At 44.7% G+C, this 14,467-nt stretch overlaps 2 protein-coding genes across 5 annotated transcripts in view; one reads left to right on the forward strand and one right to left on the reverse strand.

Moving 5' to 3' along the window:
• The window catches only part of swap70a (switching B cell complex subunit SWAP70a), a 924,354-nt gene that overhangs the window by 424,934 nt on the left and 484,953 nt on the right, over positions 1-14,467 (reverse strand). The window lies entirely within an intron of this gene.
• zfhx3b (zinc finger homeobox 3b) overlaps positions 1-14,467 on the forward strand; it is a 184,220-nt gene that overhangs the window by 119,719 nt on the left and 50,034 nt on the right. The gene's annotated exons all lie outside the window — the stretch shown is intronic.

A 14,467-nucleotide genomic window follows, 5' to 3' on the forward strand; every position in this document is an offset into this window, starting at 1 on the left:
GCGTTGAATCTCTGTAACTACTGTCAAGGTTTAGTTTGAAAGAGCGGGGCCTCAGAGGCCTTCTTTTTAAAGTGCCAAGAGAGAATAGCCGTCTCTTCCTGAACTTCATGGAGCTGGTTGTCCATCCATGTTTCACCTAATTGCTGCGTGCGGGAGTCTCGGGTTAGAACTGGGAGCTGTAAATCTATCAGTGCTATGCAGACAATGTTTTCTCCAGATGTAGAAGAAAAGATTTCATCCTTTTGTAATTAAGCAGTGCAGCCCAGGGTGTCATGTGGTTTTTACTGGGGGCTCTGGAAGAGATCATTTTGCACCTTGTTTTCTCATCATGCCTTTTATTCGTGAATACAAAAGACGGATGAAGTGGAAAGATCAAAATATAAAAAAAACACACACACACTAGCAGAGAATAGAATCCCTTGTTTAAATTATTTTATGGAAATTACAAGGCAGTGATGTAAGAGGTAGTGATTTGGAGTGTGGGGAGTAAGCACTTGGGGATAAAGACATAATATTGGAACCAAGGCAATTACATATCTCTTCAGATGAAGAATATCTGAAAAAAGGTTCTTTTTTAACCCCAGGAATGTTCCCAAATGTTATCTTTCCCGTGGGGGCCGTCTTCTACACCTGTGTTCTACTTTACTGCTGGAGTAAGAGAGAAGACGAGTGAGCTGAGGAAAGTGATAGTGAGTGAAAGAGAAGGAGACAGCTTTAAGAGTTGGGGACAAGAATGCTCTTCAGTTTCTCAAGGGCACCGACACTTTATGGCCTTCACATTCCTTCATGACAAACCGAAGCCCAGAATAGAAAGAGTGGTGGTGAGGGAACAAAAAAAGTTTAACTACCAAGGCTTTAATCCCCTCCCCGAAAAACACCGTCTCAGTTCCTTGCTCACCTTTACCTCACCTTGCTTCATTTATGTGGCAAACCTTTGGGTCACACGGATTTACTGTGACTATAACCGAAGCCAGTGAAAGCAAGAGGCTGAGGTGCAGCCGTTTGTTTAGCATTAGCCGGCGCGATCGCACATTTGTGTTTTATAAAGTCCCTCTCGATCGCATGTTGATTTACAGAAGACACTTTCCTCGGAGACTCAGACAGCAGAGGAAGTCTCCACAGCCGGTGAACTCAAAGGCTCGCTCCCAGATATACTGTCATCCCTCACCGCCTTCCTTTGCCAGCCCCACTCATTTTTTCATAATGTCACCACATTCCATCAACACTAGCCCTAAAATTAAAGACTGCTGAATAATTCAGACTTGGCTCCTTCCTTCAGATGGCCTGTGTCTGTCAATAGATAGGAATTTCCTTAATTTATGCTTGTTATGTTGGAATAGTCATGTTGAAATAATTTGAAGCGTCTGCGCAGCTACTGTTTAAATGAGAATTCTGGGAGCCGTTAAAGTTTGAACATGAAATTGTGGGATGATCTGGAATGCAAATTGTTATTCAAATGATCAATGTATTCATTTGCAGGCTGAAAGGAGTGAGAGAGCGAGAGAGCAGCAGATATATTATTTGTTGATCTTTCAGGAGTCAGGCTCTATTCATTTTGCAGTTTCGAGTGCCACTGTGACCCAAATACCCGTCTCTCTCTCGCTCATGCACCTTAATCATTATCATCATCACACACACAGAAATAAACTGCCTTTGTGCTCACTGGTGTTCACACACATCTCGCTGTGTCTCAGCAAACCTTCAGAGACCGTTCTGTCCACATTGATTGGCATTTTGTCGGATTATCTTTGACCTTTATTCTTTTTTGGAGTTTTAATTTCCCGCGTCGTCGTATCACCCGCGGATGAAATGAAGTTGAAAAGAAAACATGTCTGCTGTGAACTTCATTCAAATGATATATGACCGAAGGATTTAGTGGCCTATAGCAGAACGCTAACCACAGGAGTTGCATGTAGTTAAGAAAGATCTGTCATTACATCTGGAAGAGAAGTCAGGGTTGTTTTTTTTAAAACGAGGAGTATTCCCAGTATTCAACTTTTAAATCATTAAACATGATGAAGCCATCTCCACAAAGTCAGAGGTTTATATACGAAAATCAAACACCATCTGCCATCTCTGATCAGGAGCAACAGCCATCAGGCCAGGGTTACCAAGGCAGAACAGGAAAAGCCATTAACTGCCAATCACTGCATCGATCGACAAGCCAGTCCACCACTACCACCCCACCCCTCCACGCCCCCTTGCCCCCACCCACCCTGCCCACAGACACACAGATTCTAAGTGTACAGTGTGCACATATCGTTACATATGCCACCCTCTCACTGAGAGACAGGCTGTGTTTGTTTGTCTCTCTCTCTCTCTCTCTCTCCCACTTCAACCACGGTTATCTTTTAAATGATCTCGAGTCTAGATTGCAGGATCAACAGTCTGTTCAGTTTAGATAAAGCTTGTCTTGCTTTTTTTTTGCCTTAGTAAACCCAGTGCTGACTTGAAGGACGGTTGAGCTGCTATTCAAAAGATGTTTCCTTCGCTGCATACGTGTTATTTCTCCTCAGTGAATGAAATGTGTCTTAGTGAAGACTCTCGGTTCTGTTCAACCTCCCTCCTGCATTTTTTGGAGTCAACCCTCAGATAAAAAAAAGGGAACTAATAGAGTCTGTGAAGGGCATAAAGGGGAAAAAAAGATTGATTTTTCCCCCCTCTCCATTTTAGACGGTGTCACTAGAACTTACTAGGTCATTAGACGAATATTTACCTACATCCCAATTTAATAGAGATGCTGTATATCAGAATGATCTGGATCAGAGGTCAGGACAGGGGGGAGCAATTAAAGCATATGGATCCAGAAGCTCTAGACCTGCCCCATTGTGTGTGTGTGTGTGTGTGTGTGTGTTGCAGCCAGAAACAGATAGGTGAGCTAAAATGGAGGCAGGGGCAATAGGTATTGAACATGACTGTTGTTAATTTATTGAGCTTTGCTACTGATGAACTAGTGACGCATTAGTAAGGGACATGGCTGTGTTGTACTAACTCAGAAGTAGAGGTTATTTTTAGCCGTGAGTTTCTGTTTAACTGTCAGTAAAAGTAAAGGATGGATGTGGTTGTGAATGTAGGTTATGGCACAAGGAGGAAATGGTTTTTCTGCAGATCCACATTATTTTTTTAAACAATTGTCAACCTCACATGATAAGAAGTGCAATGACACTGTGTGGGAAATGGAGCAGCCTTGGTGGATGTTTGTGTTCTCGGAGTTCTTTCTCTTGTGCCGCCTTGGTGTAGTTTGGTAAGGTCAGCCTTCTCTCGGCCGCACAATAGCCAGAGACAGAGCAGATATGATGGATGTGGCCTGGGGCCTATACGCTCACTCTGCATCTGCGGTGGCCTCATCCACACATCAGCCACAGGGGGGAGTAGGGGGGCAGAGATACAAACCAGACCGGCCATTTTCTTCGTTCCGCTCATAAATATTTGTGTGGCTGATTTATAAACAGCGGAGCAGGAGACGAGATCAAAGTGAACTGTAACGCTTATATAAAACGGGGGGGCTTTTTCACGACACTGCCCTCCACACCATGCCCGTACCTATTAAAGGCAAAAGCGATATATCACGAGGCATATTGGCAAGAGTACTGAATGGCCACTCACATTTAGGGCTCGTTCTTCCAGCGGCTGTGAGTGCAGTTCTTATCGCACCACCCTCCAAGGTTCTCAAACACAAGTTAAAGGCCATCAATACGTGTTATAGCTAAACCTCAACCTGCTCTCAGCTTGTGTAAACTCCCCCGAGGTCAGTGGCTTCTCAGATGGATTTTAAATGGCTTTAGTAATGCCAGGCAGCCATATTAAAACACTGCAATGCAACGCAAGAGTCACTGTGTCCTGATCCGCGTAGAGCTGGGCTTGACACAGTAGACAGCTGCAACAGGAGGGTCAGACCAAACCACACCAAGTCTCCTGTATGGCACAGAGGGAGGATTAGGGTGAGATAGAGACAGTGTTTGTCTTCTGTATATTTGTTTGTCTTCTGCAGTCGAGCGCTGACTTTGCATAGCTTCACTTGTCCGTACAGTGGCGGAGACAGACTCCACATATCCACAGTTATGGTTATACTGTTGGTCAGAAATTCCACACCTACGAGCCGTCCCCAGCCCCACCCCCAGTTATACATGTGCATACACACACATGTATTAACCGTTCCATCCCTTCACCCGCCCCCACCAGTCATTCATTCATTCATTCATTCCTACAAATGTGGGGGAGAAAGAGGTGCTCTCTTCTGCCTTTGGCCCTTCTCCCTGATTAATAGCAGTTATAGCTGGCAGATGCAGAGGAGCACCATGAAGATGGCTGTTCACTGACCTCTGTGGGAGGGAGAACAGCATGGGTAATGGGAGAGAAAAGAGAGCCTTTTTTCAAAGGAGATCCACTCCTTTGTCCAGCAGCAGGACAGGGTGTGCTCAGTGTGGTTAGGCCTGGGAGAGTTGCTGCTAAACAGCCCGATTCTCTCTGTCAGTCTGCATGTGAGTGCCTGGAGACATCTGCCTCTGTAGCTGTCGGAACACGGTGGCATTATTTTCACCTAACGCTCGCATAACACACAGTCTCAGGTACGCATGTGGCTCTTTGAGGAAAGGACGGCGTTGTTGTGACTGCGTGTATATATCTATCTATATAGATATATATATAGATATATACACACATATGTAAGTGGCCTTATGTTGCAGTGTTTATGTAAAGTCTATCTGTGCAGTCAGAGAAAAAAAATAAAAAATAGAGAATGCAAATCTGTTACCCAAGTAATATGAAGCTATTCTATATTTAACAGCCGTGTCCTATTTGCATTCCACCTATATCTGTATAGGCATCATTTGTGGCGTGGGTCTTAACAGGTAGCAGGAAGTGTGTGTGTGTGTGTTGGAGCGAGTGCAGTGCAGGTTGTTTTACCCCCGGTGTGTCTGAGCTTCTGTGTGGAAAGTTCAAAGTCCTGCTGAACATCAGAGGAATGATGCTGAGTGAGGCTGACTAGCTGGAGCCTGTGGTCTGGGAAGGGTTACTGAATTATTACTGATGGTTTCAGGGGTAACTGCCCAACCACAGGACTGGGGAATATTAATCATTTATTTGATTGTCCGCATGTGCTGATTAATCAATTTGAGTAGGATCTGCAGGATTAACTACCCCATTATTCCCCTGTAAGAACAGATAAGAGATAATACTTTAAAATATCATATTCCATTTATCATTTATTTTTAGGTCCCTGCTGATGAGGGTGAAATAAAAACTGCGGTGAGATTAGGCAGAACAGCAACACGGGAAAGTGTTTGGGGGGGAGGAGGAGGAGGAGAAGAGAAGGAGGGATGGGAGTGGAAAAAAATCCTTTAACTGCAGATTTGAGTATTTCAAAACATGGAGGAAAAGATACATCTTTGTATTTCTTCAAACAAAGCACAGAGAGAAAACCAAGTTGTGCAGCTGGGAGTGAGAGAGCAGAGAAAATAGGGGGTGGAGAGACAAGAGGAACAGGAAGTTGATGGGAAAGTGATAGCTGTCTCCACCTGGAGCACAGCCTGCGCTGTGTGTTAAAAGGGAAGGCAATGCAAGGGAAAGGAAGGAGCTGCTGGAATTGACTCCTTACTTGTGCTTTAGGTAAGTTTGCCTCTCCTACCGAGTATTGCCAGCGAAACTGATCCAACAATGGCACTTCTCACTATCTGTTCGATCTATAAATTCTAAATCTGCCAACTGTTTAATGTGTTATGTCATGTGGTAATGCCTTTGATTCCAACATGCCTCCGTTTGTAAATACAAGAGGCACTCAAAAGTCTGTGGTTTCTTTACAAGCATGGCGCCCCCGGCGCTCTGGTTGGGAATGCACTGTGAGGGAGGATTGAAAGAATAAGGGAGTGAGTGAGGGAGGGAGGGAGTGAGGGAGGGAGGGAGTGAGAGGTGGTTAGAAACTGTATACACTTCCCGTTTGCTCTTCTGCCAACCCGTCTCCCTGCTGCCTCTGGTTGTGCAGGCAGTGAGTGAGAAATGTGAGAGGGAGGAGTGTGTTCTCTCTCCTGGCTGAACACAGCGTCGTAATTACGCACTTTTCCAGCAGGTTCTACCTTTAACACTTTCCTCCCGGGGTTGAGATTAGTGCTCACCATGCTTGATTTACTGCACAATTACTGAACAAGAGCTTTATCTAATCAATAAACAGGAAGGGGGGAAAGTGGCATACTTTGAAGTATAGTTTTTAGATTTTTTGCACAATTGAACTGTGTACATGGTTTAGCCAGTAAAAGGCAGCTTGCCTGTGAAATATCTATTATATCAGATTCACGTCTTTTCTTTACCAGCTCTCTCTAGGTCTTTTCACATGTGCTCAGCTACTGAAGTGGAAAATGACATCTTCTTCTTTTTGTAACACAGAGGTCAGCGACATATTGGATAATCAGGACATTCCTCCACAACACAAGGTGTCCTATAAAATTCAGGCTTAATGTGATCTAATAATTTATGGGCAGAAGTTACATGAGAAGGGACACAAAGCACTCCTGTGTGGTAGCTGGCTTTGCCCTATTAGATGTCTCCACATGGACAGCCAGGACACTGACCTCTGTGATGACACTTGCTATTGGCTTGAACAGTTATTTTGGGAAGCTCCGCTAACTGGAAATCACAAGTCTTTCTGGGCGTTTGCGAAGCTTTTTGCCAGCGTGACCAAGAGCAAACGGCCTCCTCCAATTAGTCTGGTGTGTGTTTGATTTTTAGTGATGACAACTATATCTCAGCTGCAATTACGCCGCACTGGAAACGATGAGGGTTTAGGTTATTGATCCTCCATTGATTGCTCTGATCAATGAGCACTTTTGTTTCTGTTTTATGGAAAGTGGAGTTATTTTTTTTTTTTCTTTGGCTAATTAGCAGGGCCAACGGAATGACCCTGTAAAGAAACCAATGCTAGCAAGGCCTGTGTGTATTAGTGATGGAGTTGGCTCGTGGGAAGCAGGGGGGCACCATTTTTCAACACAAGTGCACTATCTCCCTGTGGGCATAGGTCAAAGGCTACAATTGGTCTTATGAAGCAAAAAAAAAAAATCAAAGTTTTGTCCTTATGAGGGAGCAACAACAGCTGTGTCTTTCTACCCGCTAGTTACGGCGGTCTCATTTATATAGTTACTGTCACGCTGCAGAATGAACAGCGCTGTTCAGAGGATATGAAATGATTATTTTTCATGTTGAAAAATCTGAATGCACGTTATTATTCATACCACTTGTTATTTGCAGTTTTTACGCCAAAAGTGAAACTCACTCATCAGAGTTTTTGGATGTCGGGTGTGGAAGAGATTACGGGCGAGGCTCGTGGGTGTTTGGTGTATGACCGGCGTGAAGAACCTTCAGCGGCAGTTTCACTCCATGTTCCACATATAGACCTACTCTGTATATTCAACTCCACTCAACCCCACTCATTCATTTTCATTTTAAAAAGAGGAGCTCTCAAAGCCTGCGTAGCTCCTTTTCTCTGTGCAATGCTGCTAATAAAGATAGCTGAGTTAGACTGGGTTAAATATTGACACTGGCTGAGCACATCATCACTGTTCTTAATTAGCCAGTGTCTTGTGTGAGGGCAGCGCATGAACAAGTAAACCTTTCCCTGTATGAGTTCTCACACGCCCTCTACCCCAAAACACAGGGTTTTTTTTTAATACATTATACATTTAAAGAAAAAGGAAACAGGCTAGTCAGAAAACATACAGAGTTTCAGCTATCACAGCCTTATTGCATAGCCTGAAGCAGCAACCAATTATGTGGTAATGAAATATTTACACTACCAAACTGAGAACGCCAGGGGTGGAAGCGAGATAATACAAGCCTGAGGAGACTGTATTCTGTGTCTCCTCTCTGCCGTTACGTCAGCGAAAAGGTGGAACAGGAGATCAGCTAATGACAATAGGCTTAGAGGCGAGAGCGTGGGCAGACCTGCAGTGCAGTGAGCATGGCTCTCGGTTATCCCCACTGCTGTGGACACAGTAAAGGGCTTCTTTTCCTGGATCACAGAAGCCACAGAGGTTTGTAGGGACAACACTCATGCTCCATTTTACCTCTGGAGTCATTTTGACTTGTGACGGCTACTCCCTTACAATGATATGGCGATGAATCTGCATGCGCAGCAGAGTGTGATGTTTGTTCTTGAGGACTAATTGTGTTTGGGTAATGTTCCTGCTCTGAATTTAATTCCCTCTGACTGCATTAATCATTACAAGTGGTGTTTGCCAGTATCTTAATCCAACCACCTCCCTGTGCCTCCACTCACCGTCCGTGTCGTTCTCATAGGTCTCTGTCTCCTCTGCCCTCTCCAAACTCTAATTCACCCGCCATCTCATCTCACAAGTTTTTTTGCTGCCCAGAATCTGAGTGGCTCCACGAGGCCGTGCTGCCGTGTTGGCGCCTCGCGTCAGCCGCGGTTGTGCCTTTTCTCCGCTAACACGTCGATGACCTACTGTACGTCCCATTCCAGATGGAGTGTGTCGTCTGGTGTTCCTATTTATTATGCCGACACCGTCGTTTTGACAGTTGTGTCTGTTCGGACGTTCAGTGTGATGCCTCTCATACATTTGTACAAGAGGATTTTGTTTGGTTGATTGCTGGAGCTGAACGTCATCACAGTGGACATGTGAAAACGCTCCGGAGTGAAACAAGCAGTCCATAGTGTAAGGACAGTTGTCACGTTATATGTAAATAAGTCTTGTGTGTCTGCCTGATTTCTCAGCCAGATGACAAAGGGCTGTCTGTATTATAATGTTAGTAGAATCTGGATGCAGCCCTCTTAAAGGAATCTTTTAATACCAGGCTGCACAAAAGGAACATTTAGACAGAAAACGAGTGTGTGTGTTCTTTGCACATACCTGCTTCTCTACTTTGTGTTTCACTACAATCTCACTGTAGCCTGTAATAATACAGTAGTATTACAGGCTTATTATTACATCTCTAAACTGTTTCCTTCGTTTCCTACGATGCCCGTTGATTCAATGAGCCATTATTGAAATTGTTCCTGAACATCCAAGTCTGCCTTGTGCTTCCTGCTTTGCTGAAATGAAAATCTAAATAGGTTCTTCCCCGGCACTGTACAAGTCATTATTGTCACCACTGTCCAAAATGGAGGCTTGTTATGTTGACGCAGTGCTGTGGTTAATGGAGAGAAGGGCCACGGCAGGTCCTGATTTGCCCCCATTCTGCTCCCAGATGGTACCTTGCCAGTGCACATGTCATGAAGTGGCTGGAACAGTTGTTTGGGTATCCCTGTGGCTACATCCTGCTCTCGCCTCCTGCAGGCAGACCTATTGTACTGCAGTGTTGGAATGCCCTTCCCAATGTGGCTTTCATAAAGGCACCAGGAGGTTAAGCTGTTAATTAGCTACTCGACGAGGAGGCCAACAGCTTGCTGTTAATTTGCTTTACTTGTTTTTTTTTTTTTTTGTCCTCCCTCCTCCTCCTTAGGTATGGATTGACATCATTTCCTGCCTGTTTTGGAGTCATTGCTGTGTGTCACAAAAAGCTGGAGCAAGCTCATTAAGAAAGGGGCGGGGCACTGTGTTTATCTGACTACGATTAAAAGTGCACATCATGTATGTAGGGCCATGCTTATCCAAATGTTCTTAATGAGAAAGACCCTGTGTGGGGCTCCTGTGGACGTAGTCCTGGCCTCGTTATCACCGCACAGGGCATTGATCTCTCTCCCTCCCCTCCACCCATTTCAAAGAAAGTGGCCTGCACATGAATTATGTGGACACATTGATCAGCTGATTGAGAGCTATTGTTTAAAGCCCTGGGTCATTATTGAAGGAGGGATTACCCAACTCTTGTTTTGTGCGTGCGTATGGGAGAGTGTATTACTCAGCTCCTTGTCACGGCACACACTCCCTCCTTAGCTCACCTAAGACTTGCAGTGGCTACACAAATGTGCACACACACACACACACACACACACACACACAGCAGCCTACACAATCAACATGGCCCAAATGACTGCCTGCATTGATTGCCTTCCCTCTGCAATTATGTTCCCTTTGTTTACTTTCTAGCATCTTACTCATTCAAACGGAATTCAATAATTATTGCTTTATTTAATGTTAAAGTAAGTAAGAGTGGTGGGTGTGGAGTACCAGCAGCTGCATTGTCTTTAAGTGTCTCCATGACTGCTCTTGGGCTACTTTGTTTCATAGGTCTATGTTAAGTCATCCTCTCCAAGGACACCTACAGTGATCTATCTTACCTTTACCCTTCCTTACAACACAGAGGACCGTTTTGCTTCTCTCTTTCCTCTCAGAGACAAATACGCAGCCTGTTTTTGTTCACGGGTAGCGATGGATCATTTCTATAGCAAAGCGGTAGAGGAAACGACTCACTACAACGTGGACCTTGAGAGACCGGGACAGAACGGGGGGGTGCAGGGGTGCCGTGGATTAGGAAGAGAGAAGGGGAAGAAAGGCACAAGGGTGGGGGGTGAGGCTCAGGAAACAGGTAGACAGTTTGGGCCTGGAATACACAGTCCCCTTAAGCCACAACCTAAGTTCTAGGCATGTTGCAGCTTGCAGTGGCTAATTCAAAGCAGGCAACCCACACTTGGCACCCAGTGGGGCCTCTGTGGTTGGAGCCGTTTTTCATGCTGCTGGCAGAGAGGGAGGCACAGGCCAAACTGAAAGCCCTCGCTCACACCGTTCACTCTGCTTGCTTTGCTGAATATCCTGCTTACAATCTGGGGGAATCCCAGACTGCAGACGTATGGGAACCAAGTCGTCCACGAGTCCCACACACTTTGACACATTTTCATGTGAAGAAAGGGCTCATTAAATACAAATATTTTCATTCTTTAAACCTTCAGCAATGAAACCAACTCTTTTGAAACTTGTTCCAGATTTGTAACTTGTAGGAGCGGGCAGCATTGTGTGTGTGTGTGTGTGTGTGTGCAAGTGTTTACTATTTCCACAGTTGACACACTGAGACTGAAGGTGTTTTCTTTTCCCTTTGGCAACAGTGTGTTTTTCAGCCCAACAGGCACATCACATTGTCTCCATTCACACTCAAACGCAGTTACCTCATTGGTTATAATTACTGCCATGACATCACTACATTTGAAAAACAAAGGTGTTGTTTGACTTATTCTCAGAAATCCTGGGTCAGAAACTAGTTTGTGTGTTTTTCTTCTGAGGTAAAAACAAACAGGTCAGTGATTTGTGAGCATGTAATTTACTTTCTTCCACTGCATGGTATCACGTGTGAAGGCGTCCCATAAAGAACACATGTGGGGTATTATCATAGTGGTGTGTGGCAGTGTTCATGTGTTTTAATCTAGATTTTTGTATGTGTATGTGTTGCGTGTACATGTTGTATTATACTACTCCATTGGGAGCTATTCTTCGGGATTACCGGATCTCCGTCTCCCTTCCAGTAATACCCACCTCCATCTTGTGTGAGTTGGACTCTCTCAGCAACCACACTGTTTTGTGTTAAAGGTGCACTTTTACTTTACATTTAAGTGGATGGAAATGCAGATGTATGCAACGCTCCGGGTGGGTGGTGAAACTGATACAGGCGTATGTTGCCCACTCAGAGATCGAGGTGCACTGTGGAGTTGCAACAGAGAGGACGGGGTGATGCCCACACCGCTACTGTCCCTCTTTACCTGGAAAAAAGCATTAAGCACTGCTTCAGCCTCCACAGAAAGAGACAAGGTGCTCCATCCAAGAGAGAGGCTTGGAAAATCGTGAGTGCTTGTTTTATCTGTGAAAACCACCATGGTGTGAAACAAGGCTGAGAACTGGACTTTCAGCAGAAACATTGCGTTAAAAGATAACGTCGTTGATGTTATTAAAGTATATAAAACATAGCATCACTTCATAGATTCTGAAGGGACTTTTGCATCTTATGAAACACAGCAAAACGTGGTGTGTTTAAGGCGCCATCAATAGCATCAATGAATGATTGTGTCTGTGAAATCTGCAAAACACAGAACACTCAAACGCACACGGCATCATTTCACACACCTGTACCATGTCGTATACAACTGCGCTAAATTCCCAGACAGTTCAGCGGTGTTGAATCCACGCCACTGACCCAGCCACCTTCCTCCATTATTCCCTGCAGCTCCCCTCTTGCTGGGGCCTTGATCGGGCGCTCAGAAACCCCAGAGTCGGGCCGTCCAACTCGTCCCAGCTCCACATGACTTTTTCATTAGGCTGCCAAATTCCTGCACTCCAGTTGGAGGTGATTTATCAACTAGGGGCTTCATTGCAGGTTCATAGGAAACAGACATAGGCCCCGTCCTTTGCATTATTATGTTTCAAATTAAAAGTATATACGCGTGATTGAGTGAGTGAGTGAGTAAGTGGGTGGGTGAGTGAGTACATGTGTGTGTGTGTGTGTCAGCATGATCTTAGTATTCTCTCACATTAATAATTTCCAATGAGACCATATTAAATCCACATTAGAGAAAATGTTTGCATGTTGATGATCGTAGAGTTCTCATGGATATCATGTTACCTTTAAATGAGCAGTGACCGCGGGGGTGATCTCTTCCCCTGTCCACTGTCAGACTGCCTCGGGTCATGGCCGGTGCAGAGCTGGTGAAAGTGCTGGTTTACAGGTGTAAGTGTTTGACACTGGGGCAGGTCAGCGTTGGTCCTGTTAAGGCCATTTTCCTGGATAGTCAGGTTTATAGTGAATTATGGCAGATTCTGGGGCAGGCAGTTTCAAGTTCACTCCTGTATAAACCCTGTGGTTTTTATGGGAAACTATAAAACTCCCAGATTTTTTTTTTCTACCTCCTGAGACTAGCTTTGAAGTTTTGGTCAGGTGCTGTCATTTTAAAAACTTGTCTTCTTGTAGATTTTTGCAGCCTTGAGTCATTTTTTTTTTTAATTCAAGACATCTGCTGCGGCTAAAAGCAGTTTGCATGATGGATTTGGTGTTATCTATAACTGAATCTGTCTCTCAGGTTTCTCTCTACCTTATTTCTGATGCAATATTTGTGCACAGAGGAAAAGGAGAAGGAGGAGGAACGGCTCCCACAATATCCAGCAACACCTATTCATGACATCATGGATGGCTTAAAACGAGGCGAGAAAGGAGAGCACACAGAGACACACAGTCTTTTGCAATCACCTAATAACTCTATTACACCAAGCTGTGGGGCTCACAAAAAGGAAGAGAAAAAAAACTCCTATTCCTTTTCCTGGAAGCGGTGTCTTAATGCACATTTTAGGTGTAGAAGTGAGAAATATGAAACCAAAGAGAATGAAATACAATAGCCCAGAAAAACCCCATAGCAATATTACAATATTGCCAGAAAATTAAACATTAGGAGAAAGGGACAAGAGCATTTTAGGGAGGCGTAATATTGTTAGGACTCTTTTTTCAGCAGCCTGTCAACACCTGATTTAGATGTAATGTGGTTAAACGTCTAATGTTTCCATTGCTTTTACATTTTTCAGCCAGCTAAACATGTCGTCCGGAGGATGGAGAGGACTGTTTAGTTTTAGGTTCAGTGTTCTGAAGCCTTTAAATCAAAGTCATATTTAAAGTAAATGACCACAGGGAAGATTCTGCTCTTTAAAAGCAGAATCATGTAAACCCTGATTGAGTATACTCAGCTTTAATTAAAATCTTTCAGCACCGTTAATTACAGGAATGATTAGCCTCTTTTTACTGCACGTTCATCCACCTTTTCCAGAAACGGCCTCGCAATCATCGCAACTCGTTTTGGGGAAAAAACATTCAAATATACAGCGAGCTTTTTTGCCGTTGTCTCGCGGGAGAGGTGCGAGCCAAGAGGAAGAGAGGGGAAAAGTCGCGGTGATTGACATTGATTGCAGCCGCAGATATCCGCATGGCAGGACTCCAGAGTTTGATATAGGAGAAGCACATGGCTGGTATGACACGAGTGGCCATACTGAGTCTGGGGCTTTTACCGTAAACATGCAGAAACCATCAATGTGATGCTTTAGTGTAGTGGTCAATAACTCTGCTGCTCACACCAGGCCCGGCCATATTGTGTTGGTCTTGCGTCATTGATTGAGCCGTGCAGGAGGTAATTAGACTGGAGCTCTGTGGTGTGACAAGAGGCTGTGGTGGTATCGTGTCACTACTGGGTGTTAGGCATGTTGTGACACCGTGGAGGGTCAGCAGAAAACTGGCACAGGCCTACTGTTGGAGGAAGTGCGGGTGTCGACGGGTCAATACCGCCGCCGCTGATTTACTGTCCTTGGAACGTTGTCCTCCTGTTGCGGAATGTTCCACTTTCTCACAGAATGTACTAAGTCCCCTTCCTGCCTCACCACCGGCGGACTTCGCCTCTCTTTCTGTGTGAGAGAGAGCGAGGATTTAACTCGCCGTGATCAATATTTAGTATCCCATGCGTGAAACAGGCAGATGTTTGGAGTTTCCTTTTCAGAGACGGGAGGCTTCTGTTGAGTGAAGGGGATCAATGCTCCCTTCCGTCTGTGAGGCTGTAGACCCTCAG

Source organism: Solea senegalensis, linkage group LG7, assembly GCF_019176455.1.
Source record: "Solea senegalensis isolate Sse05_10M linkage group LG7, IFAPA_SoseM_1, whole genome shotgun sequence".
In the NCBI taxonomy this organism is placed as follows: domain Eukaryota; kingdom Metazoa; phylum Chordata; class Actinopteri; order Pleuronectiformes; family Soleidae; genus Solea; species Solea senegalensis.